This window comes from Carettochelys insculpta, chromosome 5, assembly GCF_033958435.1.
Source record: "Carettochelys insculpta isolate YL-2023 chromosome 5, ASM3395843v1, whole genome shotgun sequence".
Lineage (NCBI taxonomy): Eukaryota > Metazoa > Chordata > Testudines > Carettochelyidae > Carettochelys > Carettochelys insculpta.
In genome coordinates this window covers 33,961,179-33,981,929 of record NC_134141.1, presented here as the reverse complement: position 1 = coordinate 33,981,929, position 20,751 = coordinate 33,961,179, and positions in this window count along the sequence as shown.

Here is a 20,751-nt window from a genome sequence, read left to right as displayed (position 1 = left end):
TCAAATTTGTGTGTATACTTCTGAATTGACTTACTCTTACAGCACAGGCTAGCACTGAGCTTAACAGATTCAAACTCACTTACTACTTTTTCACAGAGTCCAAATGCTGTGCAACTGGTTTAATGGTGTCAATTCATGCTGACCTTCTTGTTGTCAACATGCTGGGAAAGGAAACAGGCAGATGTTGCTTCAGAATTTCCCGCTTCAAAGGACTGCTACTGAAGAGGTTGTACAATTGCTGGATTGTTCCAAAGCATGTGATTGTCTCCTTGAATGATTCAGTGTAATCAATGCTGATAGGATTTAGGGTGTGGATGCCATAAATGGAGAAAATACAGTTCAGCTTTTGCTCAAAGACTGCTTGTACTCTCTTGTGCTTCCTAGCCACATCGGATCCATTGCCATAGGCTTGGCCAATGCAGACTTGGAAAATTTAATTTGAAGCCTTTCAGAATGGATCAGATAGTACTGATGCATTTGAAGTACTACGATTCGCATAGCACTGGAACACATTGCCTAGGGAGGTGGTAGAATCTCCATCCCTAGAAGTTTTTAAGTCCCGGCTTGACATAGTCATGGCTGGGGTGACTTAGTTGAGGTTCATCCTGCTTGAAGCAGGGTCTGGACTCTTGAGGTCCCTTCCAGCCCTATGAGTCTATGAAAAATGAAACCTCATCTACAGTACAGAGCCTACTCTTCCATGCTCCAGCAGAGCCAGGCTCTTGTGTAGATCTCTCCATTTGGAAGAGCTTTTGTCAGACGACAAGTGGGAAAAGCATAATATTAAGCATCTTGCAGTATATGACCTGGATTCTGAAAACAACTAACTTTGAGAAATGGCTGTCTTTGCTCAACATTGTTCTTCTCAAGGAATTCAGTATCAGAACTTGATGCTACTGTTATTACACTGTGTCCCTGTGCTAGTCATAAGTTCTTGCTCTTGCTGTGCAACATCTCCACGCTCCTGATTTTTTGCCTGCACAGCCTCGAAAGTTAGCTTAGATTCAGCATGCATTGCTACTGTTGTCATTTATTTAACTTGACTGATGACCTCCTCATTTTGAGGCAGTGAAATTGAAATTTCGTTTGTGGGTACAAAGTTTCCTTCATCAGAACTGAAAGTGTCACTGTCAGGATGGTCACCATGTAATGGCCAAGGCATCTTTTCTATGAGAAATACTGTTGTTGTCTTTAAACGCTTTACTGCTGCTTCATTGTGTTGCTTTGCCATCTCTTACATTCATTACTTTCAAATCTTTGCTACCTTCTTATAAAGGGGTTCTTTTAAAACACAGTAACACACAATAAATTAATTCACTAAAGATTATTGGTTGTACAAAGCTTTAACTGTATAGACTTTGCAATGAATAATATATAATAATGGTTTTGGGATGTTATTTGCTACTGACCTTACAGCCTGATTTCAAAGTCTTGAAATTTCATCTTCTAACATGTTCCCATTATTAAATTCCCCTAATAACTGATGTGTTCTTGTGATATGAACATGGGGCAATTGCCAGATTAGATATAAAGTTTATTAAACAACTAGAATTACAAGCTTATCATCACAAAAAGCCTTTAAAGGTGAATTTAAAACTGGATGAAGGGGTAGCTCACAGCTGAGTATATGAAGACACATAAGAGAAAACAGGAAAGTGAAAATCTCATATGTAGAGAGAAACATCAAACTTAAAGGTGAAACTCCCGCTCAGACCAAGCAAAATCACTTTACAGTAGCAGAATTACTTACAGAGGGGTAGTTGTGTTATTAACAAGCAGTCCTGTAGCACCTTAAAGACTAACACATTTATTAGGTAGTGAGCTTGCCTATGAAAGTTCATTACCTACTACATTTGTTAGTCTTCAAGGTGATACAGGACTGCTTGTTATTTGTAGAATTAATTACAACTTTCAAAACCTCTGAACTGTGCAAAGATTGTGAACAACATTTCATAACGTAGAATCACTAATCACAGAAGCGGTTTCCATATCCAGTCCCACAGATGAAAATTTGGATGTGACTGAAAAATTGGCGAAGGCCTGAGGTCACACAATAATTTTAATCAATTTTTGCAGGTGTATATAGCTTCTTTGAATGTCTCTGTTATAAATGCAAGGTGGATAATACATGAAAATGACTTTGTAGACAAATTGTCAAAATTTGAGGCCCCTTTGTCTCCTGAGGCCCAGGCCAAATGGCTTTCCTGGGCCCCCTCGGATAGGGCCTCTGTGTGTGTATGTAAGAGAGAAACCCTTCCCTGTATGACCAATAAGATTTTACAGATAAAAAGGTAAATGAAAGAATCCCACTACAAAGTATTTCCTTTTAACAGAGGTTCCATCTATTTAATATTAATTTGAACATTTGTACACTTGATTCCCATGCATTTGGTAATTACATGTGAGTAATTTTACCAGGTGTCCTATAATCAGCATATGGTCACCCTACATATTTCATATGCTGAACAGTTAAGATTCCTATTGTGTAAATAGATAGGCAGGCAAAGCTGAAATTTACTTTCTGTGAAAATTAGTACCAGAAAAATCAGTCACATAAGTGCACATGGATTACATGCATGAAAGGGGCATGAGTGCAGCTGAGGCGAATTTCTTTTAACGTATGAGCTGATAATATTCACAGAAAATGTTTTGCAGAATTAACACGGCCCTAGCCATTACTAAAAGTAAACATTTACTGTAGAGCACTGAGGTCACCTTGCCACAATCTCAATTTATCTCATTAAAGTCAATATCACAACAAGGTAAATGTTTGCCTTTTTTGGGTCAACAATGCTATGTGTATTCTTGTATTAAGTTTTCCTCGGGGTGGAGTTCTGCTATAAAGGTGAACCAAAATTTTCCAAAAATTGTTCAAATTAACAAGCTGTTAAAGATAGCACATCATCAGAATCTATGCTTACAGAATATAAAATGACATGATACATCTTGTATTGAGACCCAATCTGGTAGTTAGCACTTAAAGAAGGTGTGGTCACAAAGTTCATTCACCTTCTAGAAATTTCAGTGCTTCCGAAGGTATTCTCTGCTTTAAATGCAACAAATGGTTCTGAAAGCTATAATATCTTTAAAACTAGAAAGAAATGCTGAAGGTCATTTTATATTGCATATTTTGTCCATAAACACTTTATGAAGAATATCAGATTACCTAGTTTATAGACAGGGAAACTGAGGTGTATCGAGTTTAAGGCCACCCGTATCAAGAGTGACTAGAAATTGTGTGCATGCGTACCTTGATATACCTTTAGGTGGCTTGCCCAGGATTACAAAGGGTCTGGTGAAGAGTACAGTGCGTGTTCCATGACATCCTAATATCAACTTTTACAAGCTAAGATTAAGGGCAGTTTAACATTGCAACGATGGCTGTGTGGGCTTTCATTTCAGTTTCTTGTTGATTTTTGGATCAAATTTGCTTAATTTAAAACAATTTCCCCCTCTCCTCCCCCACAACTTTCAGATCTGAAAACTCGGCCTCAGCCTGGGATCTGAAAGGTCAATAACTTTGGTCAATAATGCATCCTGCAGTTGGAACTTCATCAAGAATTCTGCAAATCATGAATTAGCTAAAATCCAGCCCACTCTCCCAGTAGCTGGAGCAGCTTGGCAGGTCTTCCAGGAGTAAAACAGAAGCAAAAACATACTAAGATCAGAACACAAAGCAGTAGGAGTCACACTGCTCACAATGAAAAGATCTGTTGCCTGAAAAGATGGCAGTTTCACATAGTCATTTTCTATCCATAACCACAATTTTAGCCACTACATATTACATGTGGTTTTAAAAGCTACTCAAATAACCCTTGGGCCCATATTAAGAGGGTAATTAATGTCAATGAAGGGTGCAATTTCAAAACTGAAGTGTACATCTTGGGTGAAATTCACCCGTCAGTGTCAGTGTTGTGGGAGGGTCTCAACCGAAAAAAATTGTCATTTCTGTTTCCTGGGAGACCACTATCAGTGGGATGCCACTTCAGCTCTGCACTGAAACATTTTTCTCAGTTGAACTACATTTTTTGAAGCACAAATTTCACAATACCCATTATCTGTTTGACTCGGATTTAAAATATTTTAAGCAGATAGAAAAAAATGCAACCCAAACAATTTTGGGCTGGTATGATGATATAGAACTGTTGTTGCAAACAGAATATCCACAGCAAAAGTTAGGTATAGTGCATCCTGTTAAGGCTGCTTGATAAATAGCAGTGTAGAGTGGAAAAGTATTTGTGTTCTGGAAGGTTTTCTTTTGACTGCAAATGATACCAGAAATATTTAAGTGTTCATCTCAATCAGAGAAGGTGCATTCTTGGGATGCTCATAACTAGGAAGTATATTTTTTTTTCTTGATGAACACGCACAACTCTCATTAGCGTTAATGAAAACAGTCTGTTAAAACTGTCACAGACTTATCACATGTTAATGTGGAGCTTCTTGTAATTTATGGTTTGTGGGTCAAAAAAAATAGGAAGATTTTTAGAGAGAGAAAATGTTGGATTTCAGATCTGGATTTTAGATGAGTGCCAAGATCACTCCCCTACGTTTAGCCCAGGCAAATGGGAACCGTTAATTTTCTAAACAGAGGCCTGGTCTATACTAGGCAGGTAAGTCCATTGCAGATATTCAATTCTAGCTACAGCAATTGACTTACCTGGCCATCCTCACTGAGGGAATTTCTCTCCTCAACCTTCCTTCCTTGTGATAGTGAGGCGTACAGGGATAGACTGTCAACCCCAGATAGTTCGATATTGTGCATCTCTGCCAGATCCGCAAAATCAAACAACTGATTGATCTTCTGCATAGTATATGCAAGCCCTAAGATCTTGTCCACAGGAGGTGGCAATGTGCACAGGAAGGACATGAATTTGAAAGTGCACCAGTATGCTGCGCATACTAGGAGGCTTCAAGGGTGTGCTCATAAGGTCTACTGGGGCCAATCAGTGTACGACATGTTGGTGCATTTTAGAATTCACAGTCCTCTCAGCGCACTGCTGCATCATGCAGACAAGCCCTTAAAATCTCTTAAACTTAACCCAGCATGAATGTAGTTTTGAATAAATATAAAGATGAAGTAGCATCTTAGCTGTTGGAGCGTGTATGCCTTTTCGGAACACTCTCCATTAGTTCATCACATTTTAAAAAAAAATTATGCCACCCGATAATGACATTATAGAAGTTTTCAGCTACTAGTGATTTTTTGTGCTAGAAAATTGATATATTATGGCATTAATATTGCATGTCAGTGCTACACCACAATTCTAGAACATTGTACACTATTGCAAACCCAGGCCCACCAATGGAGGGTGGGGAGCAAACAGGGCAGCTGTCCTGGGGCTTTGTGGTACAAAAGGACCCAGAGATCTTAGCAACCACAGTGGTGGTGGCCAGAGCCCCAGGCCCTTTAAATCACTGCCAGAGCACTGAGTGGCATGCTGCAGGCAGCACTGAGAGCTGTGAGAGGTCAGGGAAATGTAGCCCTCTCCAGGCAGTGTTGATGACTGCCTAGTCCCAGACCCACCTTGTGGAGTCCATGGCCCTTCCAGAGGTGTGCAGCAGCCCCTTCCTGCGCTGCCCACAAGTCTTGCCCAGGGACCTACAAGGCTGTGGACTTGCTCTGCAAACCACTTATTAACACAGTTGTTCACATGGATAATTCTATTAAATGTCTCATATGAATAAATGCTGCCCAGTCTGAGCTTTCTGGCCCTGATGCAGAAAACTAGTTAAGCACAGACTTAATTTTGAGTATGTGAGCAAGTGCAATGGATTTGAGATGCTGCAATGCCAATTTCCATTAACAAATTAATGTGTTCAGCAGATCCGCAGATTCCCCAATAGGAGATGTTAAGTGAGGAAATGTGTTAATAGTTTGGGTGAAGTCATAGTACTATGTAGGCTATCATAGATAAGCAGCAGATTTCAATTTACTATAGAAAATTGATGGTAAATTAGACATTTCAGCAGCAGTCTTTTTCTGCCGCCTGAAATCAGCCCTCTGAGTCACTTGTATTTTGCTATGGCTATGGCTGCTTAAGCATGAGACTGCAAGTGCAGTCTGCAGAGTGGAGAGGTATGGGCTGTATGCAGATGAAAAGGGCTGGGAAAAAGTTGCTGACCATTTTGTGCTTAGCTACTATAAAAACTGCAGCACATAGTGCTGCACTGTCCTTTATTTTTCCCCAAAGGGTGTCTTTTCTCTCAGCTATGGAAAGTCTTAGCAGTATAATTCTTTTAGGCTTCATTGATATTGTCCTGTCCAAAAACTATGTATAACTTGGAAGTGGGATGGCTAATTAAGTTTGGTACAGAAGAAAATTAAGATTTGCTATTATACTACAAAAAAGGAAGCTTTGGCCTTCATACATAATAATTGCAAGACCCCTTCTCCTGAATTCTACAGAATGACAAAATAGGAGCTAAAAATAGATAATTAGCCATATAACAATTTTAAGGCCAGTTTTATCTGGCTGCAGTGGAACTGCATCCACTTACAGAAAAGATATCTTTTTATGGCTAATCTTTTAATACCTCTTCTTAAAATAGTATTGTTGCCTATAATCTCTGAGCTATTACAGGTATTAACATACTGGAAGTTTGGATTTTAACACCAATTATAGTGGAACACTGACATGCAATATTAATCCCATATTTATATATTTTCTATTATTTAAATTGTTTCAAGAAAAAATAATCTGTGGATTTAATATGAGTGTCAAATATATCTACAACAGTTTCATTGCAGGGCATGAAACACATGTAATCAGTTCTAAAAGTCTGATGATTGATGTTATGGTTACCATCAAAAACGCTTCATTGACCACCAGTCATCAGAAGCTGTCACTGTATAGTATCTTAAGTACTGCAATATTTCTCCAGTCTTATAAAGTTAATTATGGGATCTTGGAAGTCACTATTGACTTTTTAATATTTATCCCCATAGATTATTATAGGCATTTCAAAAATGAGGATCTAAATGCTTAAGAGTGGGATTTTTCCAAAATATTTACATACTACAGAGGCGCAAATCTCACCAATGTCCAATGAAATTGTACATCTAAACAGTTAAATTATTTTGAACACTTTGTCCTAATACTAAAACTTAGAAACCTAAATAATTGTGACTTTTTCAGAAAGTGCTAAACATCAACTTCAGTAGCACTTGTGTGTACTCAGTACTTCTGAAAATCAGATTATTTTATTTATGTGTCTACATGTTGGGCATATCATGTAATGAGTTATACATGAATACATTTCACAGCATTCTTCAGGCATAACCAAATCAAATTAATATTAATTTTGCCTGAGTAAGGGCTTCAGGCTCTGTCCTATTACTGCCAACATGATTTTTGGCTGAGTTAGAAGTGCTGAATACTGTAAAAGATTGCATGGGTGTAACCAACAGCAGTTTTTTGGCCCTTGTGCAATAATTTATAGTTAGTTTTAAAATATAGGTTACTCTATCAAAGTTTGCTAATGTTTTTAAAGTTTAATTTTAAAATCTATTCGATAAGGAAGACGATTGGCACTCTCATGTAAATACCAAAGAATTCTCTCTGGTTTGTAGATTGTATCAAGCAGTAAATGAAGAACATGTTCGTAGATTATGGAATAATTCCCAATGTATAGAAAACAGTATGTAAAGTTAGCAAATGTCCAGATTAGGTTGCAGAAGCTAGGAATGTGCAGCTGGACCAATTTACTGGTCTCTAAGCTGTGCATTCATAATTTGTGAATTTGTGAAGCTTTACAAAGCAGTGCAATGGTTGTTAGATGCTAGCAGCTGATATCATCTGCTAGCTTTGCATATATTCCTCTCCATTTTCTGCTGTGAGTCACAGATGTTCTATCCCCATGAGTCAAACCTGCAGGACTTAAAACAGGTTTTTTCAAAGAAAAACTGGGGTGGCAGATGTGTTCAAGTTTGAACATGCAGGGGGATGGTGCAGAATAGCCATCATTTTATTTCAGGTTGCAGAAGTTATTCTTGTTTTACTGAAATGATCCAAAATATCACCAGATTAGTAATCTTTGTATTTTGGTAATTCTTCATTTAGTATCACATTGTGTGTGTAATACACACAAACACACAGAGCTATTATAAGTGTTTACCTTGTCCGTGTCTGTATATATACCGTGTGCAATTAATATAGTTACTAGTGCAGTTGTCTCCACAAGTACTGTATTTGCCCATCACTGTTTGAGAGACTTGCCCCTGCATTTTCCACTTACAAAACTGGCAAGCCCAGAATCAATCTATAAAATTTCTTTAAAAAGCAGCATCTGATGAGAATGCTTGTCCATGCCATGGGAAAAATAACCCCAATTATACATACAATGTGATGGGGGCAAATTTAGATACAACAGATCAGGAAAGGGATCTTGGAATTACAGTGGATAGTTCTCTGAAAACATCCACGCAGTGTGCAGCGGCAGTCAGTAAAACAAATAGGATGTTAGGAATTATCAAAAAAGGGATAGAAAACAAGACGAAGAATATCATACTTCCCCTATGTAAAACTATTGTATGCCCGCATCTTGAGTACTGCGTGCAGATGTAGTCTCCTCACCTCAAAAAAGATATACTGGCATTAGAAAAAGTTCAGAAAAGGGCAACTAAAATGATTAAGGGTTTGGAATGGGTCCCATATGAGGAGAGGCTACAGAGACTGGGACTTTTCAGTCTAGAATAGAGGAGATTGAGGGGCGATATGATAGAGGTATATAAAATCATGAATGGTGTGGAGAAAGTGAATATTGAAAAGTTATTTATTTGTTCCCATAATATAAGAACTAGAGGACACCAAATGAAATTAATGGGGAGTAGGTTCAAAACTAATAAAAGAAAAATTTTCTTCACACAGCACACAGTCAACCTGTGGAACTCCTTGCCAGAGGATGCTGTGAAGGCCAGCACTCTAACAGAGTTTAAAAAAGAGCTTGATAAATTTTTGGAGGTTAGGTCCATAAATGGCTATTAGCCAAGGGTGAAGTATGGTGCCCCTAGCCTTTAGTCAAAGGCTGGAGACAGATGACAGGAGACAAATTGCTTGATCATTGCCTTCGGTTCACCTCCTCTGGGGCACCTGGCAGTGGCCACTGTCGGCAGACAGGATACTGGTCTGCATGGACCTTTGGTCTGACCCAGTATGGCTGTTCTCATGTTCTTATGTCTTAACGTCTCCTTGTAGAGGATTCTGAGGTATGGAAAGGGGAAGTGATCCAAAAGCCATTTCCTTCTAGCCATCAAAGGTGCACCAAGCTCTTCACTTTCCTCATTGTTATTTTTCTTCCTCTCTGCCTTCTCAAGGATGATTTTTGGGTTTAGTCCATCAGTTTCTCCAACTTGACGATGGAAGAAGACAGGTGCCCGCTTTGCCACTGGGGAATTGGCAGGACTATTGCACAGCTAAATGTTCTCTAGAGGGAGAGAATGTGGAAATGACATGGACAAAAGACTTAGCCAGGAAGACGAGAATGAAGCTCTTGACGCTGTGAGAGGGACTGCTGGTGGACTGCAGAGAAGAAATGCTGGTGTTCAGACAGTGGACCAAGGACATTGACTTTGAGCTAACCCCCAGAGGAAGCTGGAGGTGGCACCAGTCTGCTGGTGAGTGACCCACTCTGTATCTGTGTAGCATTTGTTGGTTGGTGTTTCACAGGATACTGATGTTTCAGATCAAGCCAATGGCGCACAGAAAAGCAATTTTGAATCTTTCTGGAAGTTTTTAAAAATTGATTCACTTTTTCTGGCATGCCAAAGCCTTTAATATGGAAGCTTTGGTTTATAAGCACAGTAATATGAAAAATAATACACTGTTAAATATGCAAAAGAATTCTCTCTAATTGCTTTTATCTACATTAGCACTTAACTAAAATATACAGTGGAGCATAATGATACAAAGTTATCCACTCATCTGGGATGGTCTTCATCCCTTGATTGATCATGGATAGAATTCATATTGCATAGTTCATAGCATGCTGTATGAATGCCCACAGAGGTCCCAAGCCTTCTAGAACATAACAAAATATAATAGTCTGAAACTTGCAAACAGAACTTGCCCAAGAGAACATTTCCTTAGGACTATAGTTATGCCTCTAAGGTCAAGTCCTGCCTCTGCAGATCTGGGGTTTCACTGCCACCCACAATAGCAGTAGGACAATATTGTGGAAAGTGATGCTCATTCCCTGCATGAGGTGCTCAGCTGTGAAGAAGGTTCTAAGCACAAAGATGAATAGAGGCACAGGGGGTTGTGATATGTGATGGGGTTGGGAGATGTCCAGGTACAGAGAAGAGCCACTGCTAAAAGCATCCTTCCATCCTTTCCTCTACCTAGCAGACTGGGACAGTGAAGTTTGCTAAAGTAATGGCTGTGGAGCAGATTCTCTCCAATAGGAAAGAATACCTTCCCCTACCCCTGATGTAGCAAAGCAAAGCACAGCTTGGTTCTCAGACTGTCACTCTCCAGGATTTAAACCTTAAATACAGATACAATACATGCACCTGGGAAACTAATTAATGATGTCTTTCACGTGCTTAATTCGATAAAAAGGCTGCAGGATTTGCTCCTGATTGTGCAGTTACTGGTTCAAAGGATGTACAGGTTCTGTTGGTAAAGTTTTATACAATACTCATGTATGGGGGATAGCTGCAAAAGAAGAAATTTGGAAGCTCTGTAGGAAAAGGCAGCAGAGGTGTGCAGACTGAAGCAGCTGATAGCAATTAAGCATGAAGTTATGGCTCTTATGTAAGATTTGGAAACAGATTACCTCCAGATGTTTTAGTTTCAAGGGCAGAGAGAAAACACTCTAGGGCCACGTCTACACTATGGTGATCTTCTGAAAGTCAGTCTTCTGGGAGGCCTCTTCTGGAATATACAGTCTATACACAAAAAAGTGGATTGAAAGAGCAATGTGCTCTTTCAAAAGAGAACATCCATACAGCCTCCACTCTTTCAAAAGAATGGGCCAGGGATTGAAAAATCCAGTGCCATGGGGACTGCTCTTTCAAGAGATGGGCCCCCAGAGCATCTATACATGCTATTTTCCAAAAGAATCTGATCTGGGAGACAGCTTCTGGAAGAAGAGCCACATTCTTTTGATTTCTGAGCGAAACAGTGCATTTTGTGGTTAGATCTTCTGCGTGCTCTTTTGGAAGAGGGCTTGATTTTCTGGCAGGATTTGCAAGAATAGATGTGGCCTTGGTGATTGAGTCAAGGAAAGTGGATGGGCTAGAGTAGGGAATATAATGATAGGGTTGTGAACTCAAGTGCTCAAAAGTCAGGAAATTCCCCAAATTTGGGGTGCTCTGGCAAAATCATTGCAGCCGTGCTGTAAACATACGTATTCTATTCCTTTTCCCAATTCTAAGTGTAAAAACATACAAAGATGTATCAACGTGCACAGCAGCACAGAATGCACAAGATAAGTTAACCTCACTCAAACAGCATTTACTTTTGAAATTTTTTCCATACAATTTAACTATAAGAACTTCATTATCATATCTTTTTTATGCATTTTATAGAAAAGTTTATAACATTTTAAGTCATTTTATTGGGATCACATTTGGTGATCTAAAAATTGTTACCACAATATGGAATTTAATTGAACAACAAGAATTGGATGACTGAGCTATATTTCTTCATGTGCTATACAGCACAGAGTTGGAGGCCAAACACCACTGCAGCACTTAAGCATGAATTATTACACAATAATGCTAAAGCTGGAGTGTTTTGGGGCAAACCTGTTTGAAGAAATACAAATAAAGGATGATTTGAGACACATTATTTCACCATAAAAAGCATTTTAGTGTAATATCCCTCAGTATTACTTGGAATAATTGGAAAGCTCCATAATTTCATTGATGTGGATAGTCTCTCCACTAATGGAGATCCCAGCTATTCCACACCTTCCTGTTTTGCACAACTCTTTTCTATGTCCTTTCATGAATCCTCCATAAACAACGCACCCTCTTTTCAAGTTGTGTAGCTACCAATGGCATATATGTGCTATCCATCTATTGTCTCTCAGTCTAGCAACATGACCAACCCATCTCCTTTTCCAGTCATACATAACATGGATGACATCATTGATAGTGCTTCTACATGCAAATTATGCAATATGCAAATATGCAAATTCTGCATGCAATAGCAACATGCTGTAATTGACTTAAACGCACCAACTTTCTTTCCATTTTTGTTTGGGTAGTTTGCAGCTTTGTTTCTCCTGTGAGTATCATATGCCATCATACAGCATTATCAGAAGGATACTGGTATTAAAGAGATGGGCTTTCATGGTGGCAGAAGGTTTCATATTGACAAAGACAGTGTGCAGATTCCCAAAGGCAGTCCAACCTGACCTCCTCCTCTCGCTCAACTGCAGACCTCACTTATTGTCCTTCTGCAATACTTGTCCAAGATATATATATTGATCCACCAGCTTGATGGACTGTCCATGCAGCTGCATGACAAACTCTGAACAATATGCAATTTTCATCCACTTAATTTTTCCAGTGTGGATGGTCAGGCCAATGTCCTTGAGGATACACAGTGTTTTGGGTTTTGACACAATTAGAATGATGTCATCTGTGAAAAGGAGCATCTGAAGAACCTTGCCAACAATCAGAAATCAATCTTTCACTTCAGTTTTCTGCAAGACATCTTCTAGATGCTGGCAAACTTTGGCAAACAAACATCCCCCTTCATTATGCCTTGCTTAACTTTGATGCTCAAGAGGTCATCAAAAAACATGATTCCATAGCTTTATCTGTCATGGAGTTTTGTATGAATCTAACATATACTTGAGAGATGCCTTGCAAAAGGAGAACATTTAGAAGTTAATTTTGTTCCACAGAGTCAAAGGCTTTTTTAAAGTCAATGAACAACAAGCACAGTGGGATCTTGTACTCTGCACACCTTTGGGCCATCTGTGTGACCACAAAAATGTGAACCACTGTGGAGATTCCCCTGTAAAAACATGCCTGTTCCCTTCTCATGTTTTCATTGAGGTTATCTTCAACATGGGCATGGATCATTCTCATAAAAACTTTGTAAGGAAGAGAAAGCAGGCAGATGGGTCAATAGTTGCAAATGTCTTCTTGATCACATTTTTCGGCAGAACAGTCCATGATGTCTTCCAATCTTTTGGAATTCTCCCTTCTTTAACATATATCTTGAGAATCTGTCACTAAGTCCTTTTAGAAATATATCATCTCCTGTGCAACATTCTCCCACATGTACTTGGTCTAAACCAGCTTCTCTTCCACACTTCGTAGTGGTGGCCCTAGCAACTATGAGCACTACAATAATACAACATGACCCTCTGTAGTAAAGGACAGAAGTTTGTTTTTATTTTTCCTACTTTACACATGCTTTTAAATCTTAATTTAATTAGAACACGTATAGCCTTCAGAAGCTTGCATCAGAAGTACAGACCATGAAGAACCAGGCTTAGTGGCTGCTGGCATATGGGAGATCAGCAGGAATGTAGGCTACTGTTTACTCAGAAAAAAGAGGACCTATTTTATTTTTCCACGGGAATTTGAGAATCTCACCACTGTAGTCTAAAAATGCCTGGGTTTCTATTTGAGCTAAAGGGAGACCTCTTTTAAATGGATAAAGAATGGAAGGAGTCTGTTCTCTGTTTTGAGATGCAGTCAACCATTAGAGTGGAAACTACTGAACAAAATCTGTAACTATTTCACTTAAATGCAATGGTCGTTAATAAACGTGTGTGCAATTGCAACTTGGTTTCAAATCTGGTTTACACACACATCTAGTCTTTTGCAAAAGAGACAGAAAGAAAGAAGATATACCACCCACAATCTCAAACCAGAATAATAACCAAAATGCAAAACAGTTTGACTAAATTTCTTCAAATTTTGCAGAAAAAATATTCTTTGCTTTGAGTACCCCTGGTAGCTTCCACATCAGGGCACTTTTATTAAATTGAGCTACCAGTAAGGTGATTGAAAACTTTACTTAAAGCAATTTTAATTTCTGCTATCTGTTCCTCTACTTTTTCTTTACGTTTCACCCACAATCTACATGAGCAGCTCAACAAATTTGAGAGACGTCAGAGCTTGAAAGTTTGCTGGGAGGATTCCAAAATCCATAAAATCAAACCATGCCTCCCTCAATATGACTAACATATGGTCTTAACAAATTTCACCAACACTGTATGAAGGGAACCGCTCCAGAAAATGTTTCTATTTTTTATATTCATTCTGTTGGCCTTCAGGACAGCACTAGTTGTTGCTAGGATTTGTCCTGTTTTGTATTGCTTATTATTTGTACAAACAGACATTTTGGTCGTTCTATTACTTAACTTCGAGATTTGTGACACTCTCTCTCAGAAACAGGTATTGCACATCTTTGTGGTGATGATAAAAATACAGCCATGATTTCCTTATGTGAAAAGGAGATATAATAAACAATTGGTTTTAGTTCTCTTTTAAAACATTTTTCAGACATAAAATTCTGTATCAACAACCGTAGCAAAGCACTGAAGTTCTGTTTAAATCTAAACTCTGCACAATTCTGAGAGCTTTGCAAACACTCTAGTTGCCTCCATTTTTGTTCATGTAGCTACAATGCTTATGAAAAATGAGTCATAGATATTGTTATACAATTGCTAGATTAAGCTGTTTAAATACTAGAGGATATATTCTCTTCTACCGTCTTGAATAACCAGAGCCACATCTGACTATACATATCAGTATTTCATAAAAGCACTTTTGTTCATTAACTTAAGACCTAGCAGACAGCCTCTGGTTTTAAAAGCCATCTGGTGACTGATAAGAAATGTAAATTCTTATCTCCTCTCCTAAGGCCAATGGATCACAGCCAAATGGAGGATGAAAGCTCCAAAAATGCCACCATCTTGGTTGTAATCTGCTGTTCCATGGGGTCAGTGGAACGGAGATTAATAAAGCATGGAGAATGTGGCTATGTGGAAAGAATGTACAATTATGTTCTCTATGCAAGTTGTTCTCTCTGCTTTTGGTTAGCAAAATATAATTTAATGGCAGTTGTGAACCCCATCATTTGCACTATTTGCCACATTGATTAAGACTAATTATACCTGCAATCTGAACCTGGGTGAGGACAAGCAGCACTTTGAAATTAGACTTCAAATTTCCCACTTTGTAGGAAGAATACTCAGCTGCTGCTTCTTTCTTGTACCAGAATCTTTGTTTTATTGATTTCTGTGCTCTTTGTTTGTATGTGTGAAATGAAATGGGGAATATAACTTAGCTGTCAAGTGCTGTGGCAGCGCATCCTACAATCGCTGTTATTTCAGCAATTTTATATATTTTTTTGCTATAACGGGTATTGTGCAAGGGCAGAAATGTATGCCCATTGATCATACAGCACCATGTACGCACATATACCATTTTTATTTAGCCATAATGATTTATTGCTACTCTGAACTAGAAAAATAAAGTGGAAAAAATGAGGTCTTCTGACACAGTGGGCTCTTATTTACAAGATACATCCATCCCACACTAACTTCTGTTCTCCCATCCGATGTCAGCTGTAATGGCTTCCAACTGTGAAGTCTTTGAACTTTGCATCCCAAAGTGTTTCAGATTTTAAAGGCACCGTAACCACACACAGTCACTGAACATTGGAAAACTGCCACACACCAGTCTTTTGTCAGGTCTTCGATTCAATTTTATCTGTGTGGAGGGACAGTAACATTTTCACATTTAAATTAAATTTCTTTATGAACATAATTATTGTGTTTTGTCATGGGGAAAAAAAAAACAGCCCAAAATTCCTACTTCAACTTTACCCGGACACTATCGATTTCTATTCCTTTTCTACTTTCCAAATTATTTCATAACTGGTTAATATAGACTTCAGCCAAAGTCCTTGGAAAGACTTCCATTGTCTACAGTGGCTTTGGATGAGGTTTCTGTTCTTTATTGCTCAATTTACATCAACCATGTATGTCACAGTTCCTCATTCTTTTCTCAACAGTTACTAGTCCCCATTTCCTTTCTTCCCTGTAATTTCATACCCAGCACCCTTTGATTTAGGCATACAAATCATGAATTTTATGTTGTGGGCTTTCTAACTCTGTGCTGTATTTCATCCCCTTCTTTTGCTATGTCTAGTCTAATCAAATGGAATTAGATTTGTAAGTGATGTTTAAGAAATGGCTGCTGGAGTCTTCCAGCTTTGTGTCCTGCACTGTTGACTTATGCAAAGACCGCAGGGCAGCATAACAGGAGTCTAGGCTCTTCTATTTCTAATTCCTGACATGAATCTGCATAAGTGTCCTGCTGACTCAGCTGATGGTGATAAACAGGTGGCCTTGTGTGTATTTCACTCAATTTAGGAAATTTCAATTTAGAACATCTCAAATTCCTCAAAATAAACTCTGAACAGCAGAAAGAAGTGTTTATCACATGTATCACTTCTGGCCCCTTGCCTTAAACATCAGCCACTGTTGTATACTTTTTCTTTTTTTCCTCTGGAAAATCAGTGTGTTGTCTTTGCCAAGCTGCAACATCTCACACACCTGTGGCTGGTGTGGGCCACTTTGTGGGTTGCTTTAGTGATTATTATAGAGTTCGTGTTCACTTTGTCAGAGTCTAGCCACCAAAAAACTTTTATCTACACATTTAATTTTTCACTGCGCCTTGGTGATATTAGTGTAATTCTCTCAGCATCTGACATATCAACTCCTTCCATTAAAACTGTGGGCTCTGCAATTAATTCTAAGTTTTTGAATACTGTGTTGCAGTACAGAAAGAAATGATGCCCTGATAGTCAGGGACTAGCCTAGGACTGGGGACCCTTGTGTTGAATTTGTGCTCTGCCACACAGATTCTATGATCTTGGTCAAGTCACTTAGCTTTGTGCTTCCATTTCTCTTCTGTGAACTGTAAATAATAGCATATAACCCACCTCATGTAGGTGACATGAAGCAAATGCGTTGAAATTCATAAGGTGCTTGGATATTGAAATGCAGGGCTCCATTTAAGCAACTGTGATGGACAGAATGTACAAAACTTTACAGTTGAGGTAATGACAAAAATAAATAAAAAGCATTAGGCCTATGCACCACTCAGATTATACCTCAGTTCCATTTTGAGCACTTGGACTTAAGTGGAGCACAGACTTTGTGCTAACCCACTGTACAGGGCTGAATTTCACCCCAAATGAGCAGTTCAGCTTCACAATAACGTTTCGAGGGCATTGCTGAGTAACACAAGCTTCTTCACACTGAATCTGCAAACAATGGCAACTTAGCGAAGGAAGAAAAAGATACTACAAGCAGAATGGCAGGTTGGAGAAGACATTTGTTTATGATGACTGAATGTCTCTCATTAGAATGGACCCTCTCACCATCTGGGTTTGGACTTTGCTGACAGGGTCAACATCTCTTCAGTATTTGAGATGAATAGAGAAACATAATTTGTGTTGGATATTGTGGCTAAAGCAGAAACATTTTTAGTTACATGTGCAGGAATTTGAGGCCGACCGCAATCCTGGGGCACAACAATGAGAAAACTCTTTCCAGATGCACTACTGTACACAGCAACCCAACTGAACAGAGCTTGGACAGTCCTGTCACTGTAATGCTCAACCTTATGTTGGTGCTGGATAGCTGCCATTGGAAACAGTAGTGCAAGTTTATCATTTGACTCCAAGAAAATCCTTCTCTGTGCCATATGGAGATAATATCCAGGATCAGCTGGGGAAGCCTCCTTTTTGGGGAAAGAAAACTGCTTGATACAGCACCGAGACAGGTGGGAAACAGCTACCATGGGATTAATACTGAGAGAAACAGAGAACAAAAGGAAAATTTCACATTTATTTCTGAACACAATGGAAGAAAAAAAATTACCTGACATCATATATCAGGAGTATTCTGAAACATTTAGATCTTAATCTACTGATCCCAAACTGCACCAGAACTTCCATCTCCTCATACAGGAATGAATTGTGGGAAAAAAGAGAAGAAAAGCCTCAGTAACAGATTCACAGAGTTGCAAAATGCCACTAGCTCGTCTAAGCCATCTCCCTGACACTACATGACACTCCCTGACATCATTCCCATTTTGCTTTGTCTAGGCATTTTTAACTCTTTTGAAATGTTCCAAAGCAGGGGGGTTTCTATCACTTGGATTTCTCCAAAATCTTTCAAATAGTGCATGAGCTCAGGGCCAGATTAAGGTCTTACTGGGCTTGGATCTGAGAATTTTTGATGGGCCTACACTACTCACTAAATTTAAAATAATAACAGTTTTTATGAATTCATAATTTTTATTATAATAAAATAAAACACTTAAGGGCAAAATGTCTATAAAGGTACTTTTTCTTGCTTTATGACTTGTAAAATCTGCAATTACAGGATCTAGATCCAATTTATATTTTAGTTGCAGTTGGTGATGCTTATGGTCCTCGGGGATGAGAAGCACTCTAGCCCTGCAGTTACACCTGTTTACCTCTTTGGGATGTCCAGCATTGTCACTTGGAAACTGCTGCAGCACTAAGAAACAGCAGCTTCCATAGGGCTAGCCTTTCAGGATGTGTGTACACTGCAGCTGGGAGAAAGCCTCCCAGCCCAGGTGGACAGACTCCTGCTACGAGGCTTGAGCTAGAATGCTACAAATAGCTGCCTATGGAGCCATTGTGCTTGGGCTCTCAAGCCCCTGAGTTAACCTCTTGAGAGCCTGAGCTACAGCCCCAACTGCAACATTTACTTGGCTATTTTTAGCAAACTAGCTTGAGCCTCATGAGCATGAATCTGTCCTCTCGGGCTGGGTGGCCCACTCTCTGAGTAGGCATGCCTTCGGCAGCAGAGAGCAGCTGCATTGTCAAAGTCGAGAATTCAAAAATCATGGGATTGGGTTAATATGTTATTGTTTTAAAACTGTAATAAATCAGGCTTTTAATTGGTCTCTGACTTTTGAGCAATTGTGAGGAAATTGCTGCACTTCACAGTGTGTAAAAGGATTCCACGTTGGATGTTAAATCTGCCATGCACATGCAACAGTGCAGACCCTTGCTGGAAGCACTAAGGCAGATTTCACTTTCTCTTAACCTTCAGGGTGGGGTTGTTGCTGCTGTAGCTTTCCATCCTCTCCTATTATCACTATCCCTTCCCTTTCTCATACTCTGTCCCAACCCATCTCCTCCCACTGTTCACATTGTCCCTCCTTGCTAGCTCCCCCCCAGTCTCTAGTACCAACCGGCCCTCTGCATTTCTCTTCTGTCCCCATTCCCAACCATTTTCCTTTAAAGCATCTTCTCACATTTTCACCTGCTATTCCCTGCACCCCACTTACTCCCCAGGTCCTCTTTCATGTTCCCCCCCTCCCCACATCTTTTCATAACTCCCGCCTGCTGGCCACCTTTTCTATCAAGGCTCTGGGTGGCTCTGACAAATGTGAAACCAGGAATTGTTACATTCTGTGAAACCAGAAGTAACTTCAAATATAGCAGACCTGACAATAAAAGTATGAGATTCTGTAGAGTCACTGCAGCCAGCTACTGAGTTCCCTGCGGCACAGGGAATGAAGGCTTCTTCAGGGAAGTGGAGAGGGCCTGTGCTGGTGGCATAGGGGATGAAGAATTCTGAGCCCGTGGATTGGTTTTCTGAGCTTGGAGGTTGTTGTGTATGGCAAGCCCCTAGCCCTGCTCCTTCTGCCTGAGGCCCCGCCCCTGCCACCCAGAGCCCTTGTGGGAGCCAAGACCCACCCCAGTGTAGGGGAAGGCCACCCCTCCCCCAGTGGGAAGTGCACAGCCACAGCCTCCCCCACCAACCCCAGAAGGCGGTTGGAGCATGGTGGGTGGCCTACTTGGTTCTAGAGCACAGGAAGTCTGGGCTCAGCCTTGGTGGGACTGAGCCTGGCCAGCCACAGGAGACAGGCAGGAGTGGCACTGAATGGGTGGGGACTGGGGTTGGTGTGTGGGTGGAGCCAGCGGGGCAGTTTGGAAAGGCATTGCCTTCTCCAGCCTCTGCTACCCACTGCCCATGGGTAACACCTAGATTGGAGAGGGAGAGGTTGGAACTAGGTATGAACAGCAAAGAGCTCACGAATGGGTACACTCTGTATTTCCTCACAGTTTCCGTTATAATGTTCCAGTTTTCCATTTGGAAGGGGGGAAGGGCTGGGAGATCGGAGAGACCCTTCTCTTTTCCACTTCCCCACAAATCTTTATCTCCTAGAAAAACATATCTCTGCCACTCCAGATCACAGTCTCTGCCTTTCAATTTTGCAAATGTGGTCAGTGGGAGAATTGTAGAACCCACCACTTAATTTGACCATCTGCAGCCATTGGATGTGTTCCCAGGGAGAAATCTTAGAATCAGTCAAGTCTAAGGAGGAAATTCAGAGTATGGCAGAAGTGTGTGTGTTGTATTATTATTTCTGAGTTATCAAAAAAACCATACTCCAAGAAGAAGGTGAGTTTGAACATGGACTCTGGCCCTTTGTGCTCTCTTGAGTGTCGGGTATTGACTTGGCCCTTTTACAGGAACTAAGCCTTTCTGTGTAATAGAGAATGTGACAGATGGAGGAAGAGCAGTGTTCAGGATAATAATAACTTGAAGATGCAGTTTGGTAATCCATTAATATCTATAGCCTGGTCTGACAAACAACTCGGCATTCGGCTTTAGAGTTTATTTAGCCTAGGCTACAGTTGTTCACTTGTAAACATGGATCATGAAATTATCCCAAAGATACTACATATCTCTCTGTGTGCTTGTGTAATCCTTGGGTGTCAT